Source organism: Camelus ferus, chromosome 35, assembly GCF_009834535.1.
Source record: "Camelus ferus isolate YT-003-E chromosome 35, BCGSAC_Cfer_1.0, whole genome shotgun sequence".
NCBI lineage: Eukaryota > Metazoa > Chordata > Mammalia > Artiodactyla > Camelidae > Camelus > Camelus ferus.
The window spans coordinates 4,513,640-4,523,313 of record NC_045730.1 but is presented as its reverse complement, the minus strand read 5'-3'; the positions used below and the strand labels follow the sequence as shown (position 1 = coordinate 4,523,313).

The following is a 9,674-nucleotide window of genomic DNA, read 5'->3' as shown; positions in this document are numbered from 1 at the left end:
AATGTCCCAGGGAGAAAGTAGGATTCTTGGCCCCTCTGCCCTTCCCACTCCCCAGGACCCTGGGCACCCTCTTTCTGAGGCTGTGGTTTTCTCACCCACCTTAGGGTGCTCCTGGAAGCAAAGTGCCTGCCAGCCACCAGCTCCCCAGGGGATGCCAGAAGCCCCCACACCTGGGCTCCGACTTGCAGCACACAGCACACAGCTGTTTCTTTAATTAGATGCAGAGACAATGAGCCTAAACACACACTTGGAGGCGGTGGGAAATACACATGAAATTGACACTGGACCCGGCAGCCACCTTGGAGGGAAGGCTGAGCTGCTCCTTCAGAATAGGTTCTTTTCCCCAACCCTCTGCCCTCTCTGAAGTGGAAAACGTGTCTTTGGCCCTTCCCGAGCATTCCCACCATCTCTTACGTTTCTGTTTAGTTTTTCCTTCACATGCCTAGTTCTACTGGCTCTTTCCTCCAAACAAGGACATACACACATGCACACACCATGCTCGTCCAAGGTCATTGCAGAAAGCCGAAGATTTCCAGTGACCAGAAAGAACAACAAGGACTGGGGTCTAGTTCACTTTCTTCCAGGGGCAGCTGTTCCTTTGGAGTGGAGACCTCTTCTTAATTCTCTCCACGTGGAACAGGAAAAGCCAGTGCAGAGTGAGAGAGAGAAGATTGCCATATTCACTGACCTGGGTAGCCTGCTCCCGCCGGCCAGCTGTTTTATATTTTTTCCTGACTTGCCGGAGATCAGAAGGCAGAAATGACAGGCAGACTTAGCCACTGCGGTCGCCGCTGCGGTCCTCACCGCCTCAGCTGCTTACGGCATCTCACGCCGGCTTCCAGCGAGAAGTAAAACCTGGGTGATGTGCATCCTTCCTAGGAACCCCCCCCCCCCCCCCCCCCCCCCCCCCCCCCGCCTTCTGCTCACTGTAGAAAGCAGAGCTCTTCCGGGTTGCGAAGAGGGAAAGGGAGGGGGGGAGGAAGACTGAGGGAGGAATGAATTTCACCCCCTTTTGCAAACAGGCAAACCACACGTCAGGAGTGTGTGACACTGGCAGATTTGGGGGAATGGGGGAAGACTGCCTGAAATGAGACCAGCCCCTGGCGCCCACAAAGCCCACTGTCTCAGGCAGGGCTGGAATTAACATTGTAAATGTCACGGGTCATGTTGACTGGGTCATTAGCTACTGTAGATAGAAAAGCTTTTCCAGAGTTTTCCTTCCATTTTTGAAGGAAGTAGGGACCTGGTGGGAGCATCCAGAGTACAATTCGTGGCCCCAGGGCTCCCTTTCTCCTTTCTGACTGTTCTCGTTTCTGTATATGCAGATACTTCAAAAATGACTGCACTCTACCCTCAGGCACCTTCAGCCACAGCTGGCCCCCGAAAGTTAGGAGAAGCAGGATGACCAGTGGCTGGGCTCTGGGCTTGCTTACTACTCTTTGGTCCTCCTCCTGACTGCAGTAAACACATTTGGAGGTAAGGACATATGTGCACACACTAAGTAAAGGTTTGGAGAGGGGCTTTCTAGGGGTCCAAATTCCTTTCAAGAAGACTTCTAGGGGAAATTAACCTTCTAGGGGAGTGAGATAAGGGAGCAAGAATCAGAGGTCACTCTGAAGATAAAATGTCAGGAGGAAAATGATCCTGTTGTTCTACCCGCCAGGCCCAGCTAACTCCAGTCCTTCCTTTGAAGCCCCCCTCTCCGGTACCGTCCCTACTTCTACTGGTGGGAGATCAAAATAACCCACGGAGGGAATCTGTCATGAATAAATTTCTGCAAGAGTAAAATGAAACTCCATCAACATTGGGGTAGAAAGGTCAGCGTCCATTTGTTTTGACAGGTAGGGCTTTCCCTCCACAATATTTATACAGTAAGAATATGGAGACTGACTTTCAAAATAAATCTTTGGGGAGAAATAAAACAAAATGTGTCCATTGCTGGGCCAGGAAGTCAAGAAGTGTCTTGGGCTTGGAAGCAGTTGGATCGGAAGGGGTGGTCCCATTTGACAGTGCCAAGTGTTCAGTGGTGGCTCTTCTATGGGGGGGGGGACCAGGCCATTGGTCAGCAGGGTCAGAATGAGTGGAACAGAGGAGGGGCAGTGAGGTGAGGAGGGCAGCTGGGGAGGGTAATGGAGTGCGGAGCCTGGGGTCTGGAGAGCAGGTACCCAGCGACGCCCAGGCAGCCAGTGTCCCATTCGGGGGTGGGCTGTTGCTCCCTTCTTGGAACTCGGCCTGCAGCCACTTAAAGCCCCTAGACTCAGACACTACACCGACGGGTTTGGGTCCCTCTCCAGCCCCTCTGAGATCTAGGTTTAAGATGTTCCAGCCGAGAATGTGCGGAGAGGAGCTTGTCTTTTGCCAACTGGCCAGGAGAAGAAAAGGGGGTCTCCCTGCCACTGAGAAGGCCCCACAGTCCACCTGGCGTCACAACTCAGCCCCTCCTCCGCCCTGCTGCCCTCTCCCTCCTGCCTTCCACCACCAAGTGGCAGAGCCAAGTTCTTTGGCGCCAGGGCGCAGAGCCGGCAGGCGTTTCGAGGACGCAGGGGATAGGGTCATGCTTTTGACAGGTTTCCCCCAACCTGTTGTCCTGGCGCATGTCAGGGGGCTGTGGGTTGGACCGAGGGATTCCGGAGGCCTTTAGGGTCCCCAGGCCACCTCGTTCCTCCTTGAGCGCTGCCTCGTGGAGAATAGGACCTCCGGGCCCAGGAAGGGTCATCCGTCGCCTAGAAGGCGACAGTGGTCTCCTAAATTTGGATATTAGCTGTACCCACACCCCGCCATCCACCTGGCCCGTAGGACTGTTTGCCTCTGTCTCCAAGCTCTCCTCCCACTTCTGGGCCCTTTCGGGTTCCCACTCCCCTACCCGCTCCCCTCCCCACCCTCCCGCAACACAGAGGCGTCTCCAACCTTTACCCCTCGAAAGCCCTTTACCCCTCGAATCAGGATCTCGCCCTGCACCCCCGACCCCAGGCCGGCTTCCGCTCTGCACTTTTGTAGTCCCTCTCTGCCACCCCTCCCACCCACACCCTCGCCACCCTGTCCCTGGTGCTCGCCCGCCACCCTCCACCCGGTTCCTGCTGGTCTGGCGGCCCCTCTGCCCGTTCCTTTTCTGCTGACGCGGGCACTTGCCTGTTTCCAGGTCTAAAGTGACTCTTCGGTTAAGGGACTGAGAAATCTGATCCGGTGCACGCCACTGCCCCACCTTCCCGGTTCTACCTTTAGCATAGGAAGTCTTAGTTTAAGAAAACTCAGCGGCCAAAACACGTGGGCTTTAAAAAAAAAATCCAAAGGACTTAATTAAAGTATAACTCATTTTGAATTTAATGGCCATACAAGAGCAAGATTCGGAGAAGAAGTGCCAGCTGGGCATTTCTTGTTATCTTGATGGACTTAGCTGTGGAAAGTGCTGGTAATTGGGGATCTAGGAGTGAATTATTCCAGGAGGGCTGGGGGAGATTTGATGGTTGATGGGGGTGGGGGGATGAGGTGAAGAAAGGTAAGAATTTATCCTGAGAAGTAAACAAAGTGAGGGGAATACGCTGGTCGCTTAGTCACATGGGCAGAAGATTTATTCGCGATTTTCGGACACCTGGCCCCTGCACACGGTAAAGATGTTGCTTTGATGAAGTTACAAGTTGCTTTCTGAATTTTAAAAGCTACCACCCTGGCTCGCTGATTCGTGGTTCAGGTCTCTGCGCGTGTGTGTACTTGTGTGTGAGAGAGAGACCAAAAAAGACCTTCCCTTATGCAGGGGCAACCGTCTGGGTTAAACGCCGGGGGAGGGCAACGATTCAGGGCTGCGCAGAGCCTGCCCCATCCTGACAAGCCTGAGGGGAGAGGGTGGCTTCACCCTCGAGGTTTCAGGGCTCTGGAGTGAGCCTTTCCATGGAGGAACCCTTGCTTGGCGAGCGCCTGGAGCACCAGTGCCAGAAGGCAGGGGCCCAGCTTCCCGCCAGACACAGAGGGCAAAATTCAGTGCTGCTCACCCATGCCGGCACCCCAGACTCCTTTCCCCAGCACTCTCACCCCCAGGAGCACCTTCCACCGGCCTTTAAACCCCTAGACCCTGGGCAGGCAATCGTCCTTCCTCGGCTGGATTCAGAGGCTGAACGAGGTAGAGAAATGTTCTGAGGCTCCGGGGCCTGGGGACCCAGCTGGGTTTGGGATTCTTCCTGGAGGCAACTGGACCCTCCTAATTAGCACCAGCATCCACTGCTTTAAATCCCACAGTGCGAAGGGCCCCCATCCCACAAGCGAAAGCACTTGATTGCATTTTGAATGTAAAGGGAAGTCTCCGGGCAGGTGGAGGTAGAAGATGGATCAGTAAATGACTAATGGCTAATAGAAATGGTGTGTCCCAGGTCTGTGCGATGGCGGTGCAGATAGGGAGTTCGCCTGTTGGATAAAGAAAAAGGAGACCCTGTAGGAAGAAATAATCGCTGGCAGGATCTCCAATCTTTCTAAGAATGTGCAGCCACTTAGAGTTGTTCTGTGCAGGGCTGGGGGGACCATATACTTATTCTTCTGGGTTTCCAACATCCCATTTCTTTTCCCTAAAACACAGGTAATACTTTTCCCCCTGCCTATCGGTCTCCAGAATCATCTCCCTTGTCAATTTTCCGACCTTCCTATATATGCCCTCAGGTTGGCTTGTTCTTTCAAGTTCGCTCTCTGCCAGATGAAAACACACACTCAGTATTAGCCTTGGTTTCAAAGTTCCATCTTTCAACCCTACGCACGGAGATTTATTTTATTATACATGTATAGGGTGGGTGGGGTGCTGGGGAGGGATGAACATCTAGGGTAGGGAGAGAGAGTTGCTGTCTCTTTTCTTTTAATAGAATATTTATATTCAACTCAACTTTCTGGTCTGGTACTTTGCCTCTTTCCCTGACCAAAACTGCAGCCTGGTTGGGGGTGGGAGGGTAGGGGGAACCTGAGTGGTGTGGAACCATGGATGTCTCAAATGAAAGTTTCACAAAGCAATGACTGGAAATTTAAAAAAAAAAATTAGACCTAGTCCACCCAGGCGCCCTAAATAAACAGCCCCGTTTGCAAATTCCTATCAATTATTACGTGATGGGAAAAAATCCTATCTGAAAATAAAGCACGTGGATGTGGAGAATTTTAATTAAATCTTACTGTGGATATAATAACATGGAAGTGATTTTTCATTCGGCGCTTGCCTGCTCACCAGTGTTTTATGGCGTTTTCTTGCCTCTGACTTTATTTTAAAATATTAGACGAGGTGGAGAATTATAAACGACTCTTTCCTTATCTGTACTGCTCACATATCCAGGATCAGAGGAGCTGATTAAGAAAGAAGTCAGAGGCAACGTTGGATTCATAATGATTTGGAATAATGAATCCTTATCTCTGCTTTCCAGATTATCTGCCTTTCAGCTCCCAATGTTTTGTTACATGGGATAATTTATTGCAACTAATACATCACAATGAATCTGATGGTAGAAAGCGATGGCCAACGTTGTGAAAGGGGGCCCTTATTTTTTATCCCGGGGCAATGAAACTGCTTTTTGCAGTTTTTAATTGGGAAAATATAAGGTAGATCTGATAAAAAAAAAAAAAAGAGCTGGGCATAATCTTGCCTGCGCGTGCTTTACCAGGCTGCTCTTTAATTAGCGTGTCAGTTTCGGGCTGAAATTAACAAGATCGACCTGAAACAAGCGCTGAGTTTCTCCCCAGCACAGAGATCCCTGATTTTTAACATGATTTATTTTTATGAAAAAGGAGATAATTAATCATAAACACTGACGAAAGCACAGAGCCAAGTTAAGATAAAACGCTATTTGCATCTTTATATAGAAAGATACCAATAATGCTATTTTTTTTCCCTGAGATTTCCTCTCTCCTCACCATCTCCTGCCCCTACACAGCTTCCACCCTGACCGCTACCCACTCCAGCCCCATTCCAAGTAAACCAGGAAAAATAATCAATGCCAGTTTCCTCTCTGATAGTCAGTGCTCTCAGTTTCAGATTGTATATATTTTCACATATATTCAGCTTCTGGCTCTGTCTATTAACCCATGCAGAATTGTATCGGTTTCCTTCCCCCAGAGCAGAGTGGTGGGTGGAAGACCCCTCCACAGATCCTCATCATCTCCCCTCCATCTTAGAGTTAGTGAGAAGACACACATCTCATTTAATGGATAATTAGTTACAATAATTGGCATTTTCGTTTCTTTTGTCTTTTGCCCTAACGCAGCGGAAGGAACAAAAGCCATCTAAACGCAACAGGCTTTCCTCTCTGCCTCTTTCAGGACAGATTTCAGAATCCAAGTCTACAGCTGGAGTCCCCTCCCTGCCCCTGAAGGCACCAGCCATCTCCTGGCTTCAGGAAGTAGAAGGGGCAGGAGTCATTGGTAATTTGCTCTTTAAGCTTTTTTGTGCCTGTTGATTACTTTCTGGTTGCTTGGATTAAACAATCGTTGCAAATATGCAAACCAGTGAAAGGAGATTCATACATATTCGCTCTCCAATTCTTCCTCCTGACGTCAGATCATAATTTCTTGGTAATTGGACGGCTTGCACCTGAATAACACTCCTGTGAAAGTCTCCACGTTTGCTCCAGGTTGTGGAAGACTTTGTACGGGGAGGGGGGAGGAGAACTTGATTTTTTTTTTTTTAAGAATTCTGTTCACTGTAGTTCCTATGGGCTCCCTTCCTCCCCTACACTTAAGAACATTTACTTATGAAGCGTGAGGAAATGGAGCTTGTTTCCCAGGAATGTAATTTTCTGGGCAGTTCTTGAGTAGGCTGAAGAATGTTGAACACTGGCCGGTAAAGATGGAGGAGATGGGGGTACGGTTGGGGCAGAAGCAGAAGTGAGGGTCTATCTATAGAGCCAGACCTACTTTCTCCCTCTGCTTGGATCTGCAGAGTCACATCTACCCATCTGTCAGCCTCTCCTGAGATCACGCGAGGTACCCAGCTGTCAGAAGTTCAAGTCTCCATTCCTGCCCCTGTCCCCATACTCTCAAGCAAAGTAGGGAGCCAAATCATTATAGAGTTTAAAAGGTTGGATCTTGATTATAAAGATGTTTCGGGTTCTAGAGGGGTGGTCAAGAGAGATACCTGATGTTCAGGGCTATTTTCCCTTTCTCATTCAGTTCACTTTGGCCTTAGTTCCATGGACTTCAGACGTCAAGTTCCGATTCTATACCCAGTATTAAAGGACTTGCCTCTCCTCTTTTTCTCTCCCTCCCTGCCTCCTCTTCACCCTTTCCCCCTCTCCCCTTTCCTCCTTTCCTCTCTTTTCCCTTTCTTTAGGACACATGACTCCAAGAATTTCAAGTATCAATTATAAGTAATATTAATTTCTCAGCCCCCACCAGTGAAGAGCAGATGATCTGATAGGAGCATAAAAAATGGGGCTTCCTGAGATGAAGCAGACCAGTGGAGCCTGCTGGGCCGATTCCCATGCCCAGATGAACATTCAATTTTCCGGCATTATCTCCACACTTAAACTCGCTTTCTCCATTTCTGTGCCAAGATAAATTTGCATAATATTTGCAGCTGTAATTAGCTGATGAGCATCTCCTAGCCTCCCCCTTTTGTTTCTCCCTGCATTTGGTCTTCTATTGATGCCACGTTTGATCTTTAATATTACAGGATTCCCGATAGAGGATTGCATATCTTATCTTCTCGGCTCCAACATCTTTTAAGGAGGAGGGAGAAGAGGAGAGGGGGGGTTTGGGGAAAAGGGTGAGTGAGGAGAATGAAGCCTCAATAAGCAGAGTTTGAAAAGGTTACGTTGGAAGAAGGTATAGGTAGAGAAAGAACAAATAAGATAAATAGAGAATTATGGTGGGGTGGGGGGTGGGATTGCCTCTCAGGGTGGGGGAGTCTGGAATAAATGGGTTTATTTAGAGAATTCAGTAGTGGGGTTGGGGGGGATTGGGCTGAGGTCTGGAACCTGGAAGGGGTGGGGGAGGGTGGTTCTGGGGAAACAGCCATTGCCGGGTCCAAGTGAGACGCTCCGCCGGGTCGCTCCCCTCCAGCAGAAACTGGAACTTTGGAAACCAAGCGACTTCCTTATCTGCTCATCTGTCGTCTCTGTTAATAGAGGGCACAGCACTCCTGAATTTCTCATACACTATCAACACTTTTCATTCTCTCCAGCGCTGCTTAAAAGAATTGAAAGGCGAAAAAAAAATTTTTAAGAAAAAAAAAGACACAAGAGACTAAGGAAAAGGAGACATGGAGTCCGTTGCACTGAATAGTGTCGCCTCCAAAAGTGAAGCAAAAACAGAAGAGTGTCCGCCTGGCCTCGGCCTGGGGTGTTCTTAATACGCTGGTTTTCCCTGGGGAGTTTTCTGACTTGGGTGGCGACAGGGTTGGGAGGGAAGGCAGATTAGAGGAGCCACAGGTTCAATTAGTATTTGTGGGAATCCGGAGGGGAGAGAGAGAGGGGGGAAAGAGCGAGAAGGAGGGGGAAAAAAGAAGACGAGAAAGAGTCAATTTCCATGCCAATCATCGGAACAAATAGCTAACATTTAACGTTTACACCCGCACTGGCGGCGCCCTGGCGCTCCGAGGACCCGGAGCCGGGCTAAAATCTCCCGAAAGCCTTTGGAGAAAGCGAGTTTCCAGCTATCAGGTTCTCGCCGTCCCCCCTTCCGTGAGGCTTCGGTTTCAGGCTGGACGTGTCCAATGTCTGCGTCGCCGCTCCGAGCCCCTAAATGAGTGTCAAGGAGGCAAATATCAAATAGCGCCGGGGTCAAGGCGATTTAGTTAACCGCGTGGGGCGCTCGGGACTTGAAACTTGTGTGGGACTTGCGGGGGAGGAAGGCGGGCAGAGGGGGGCCAATGAATGAGTGAATGAATGAATGACTGGGACGGGGAGGGGGAGGACACCCAGACACAGGTGGGCTGAGAGCGCCTCCATGCACCTCCTCGCCCCTGCAAGGTAAAACAAGGCTCTCCGTTGGAGAAAAGTTCCATAAAACTTTTATTTTTACTAATGAGGCCAATTTCCTAAAGCGACGTTAAGACATTGGGCTTCTGTCTGGTCCTTCTCTGTGTACCCCTAGTAACTGCACTGTCTCAAGGCCTCAGTTTCCCCAGCTGCTAATTGAAGGGGTTATGGACAAAAGGATGGCCGAGGTCCCGCCTTCCTGCTGGGAAAATGCACGCTGCGGGCCCAGGGCGGTTAGTGATGGGCGGGGGCCTGCCCGAGGTGCCCAGGTCCGCAGCCGCAGGGGCACGGGCCGAACGGACTTCCAGCCGCGAGAGCGGAAACGCCAGCCTGCAGGGACCCGCCGTCCGCGGCTTGGCAGCCTGGAGCGACAGCGATTGTTCTGGAGGTCGCCGTCTAAGGAAGCCCTTTTGCCCTGCCCCACCAGCCCACCCAGATTCCTTAGGCGCTCTCTCCCGCAGTCTTGAGCGCTTCTTAAGCGTTTCCAAAAGAGAGCATCCTCTTTTGGGGAGGGGAGGGGAAATGCCGTCTGCGCTTTCTTTCAAAATTCTCAGCTCCAGAGCCGGAGCGGACGCAGCCTTCGGGCGCAGAGCCGTAGTTCAGCTGCACCGCGCGCCGGGCTAGAAATTGATTAGCCGGAGCCCGCTCCTTAGGACTTCACGGTGCCTTTTTCTTTTTTTCCTCTTCTTTATTTATTTTTGAGACCCAGGTTTCTGTGCGCACGGTGAGGGGGAGGTT

The 9,674-nt window shown here is 50.5% G+C and overlaps 1 protein-coding gene across 1 annotated transcript in view; it reads right to left on the bottom strand.

Annotated features, from left to right (window-relative positions):
* Positions 1 to 840, bottom strand: part of GATA3 (GATA binding protein 3) — a 29,375-nt gene extending 28,535 nt beyond the window's left edge. Inside the window, exon 1 of the mRNA XM_032473589.1 lies at positions 689 to 840. The gene's annotated coding sequence lies outside the window, so the exon portion shown is untranslated. The remainder of the gene's footprint in view (positions 1 to 688) is intronic.
* Positions 841 to 9,674: the final 8,834 nt, after the last annotated feature.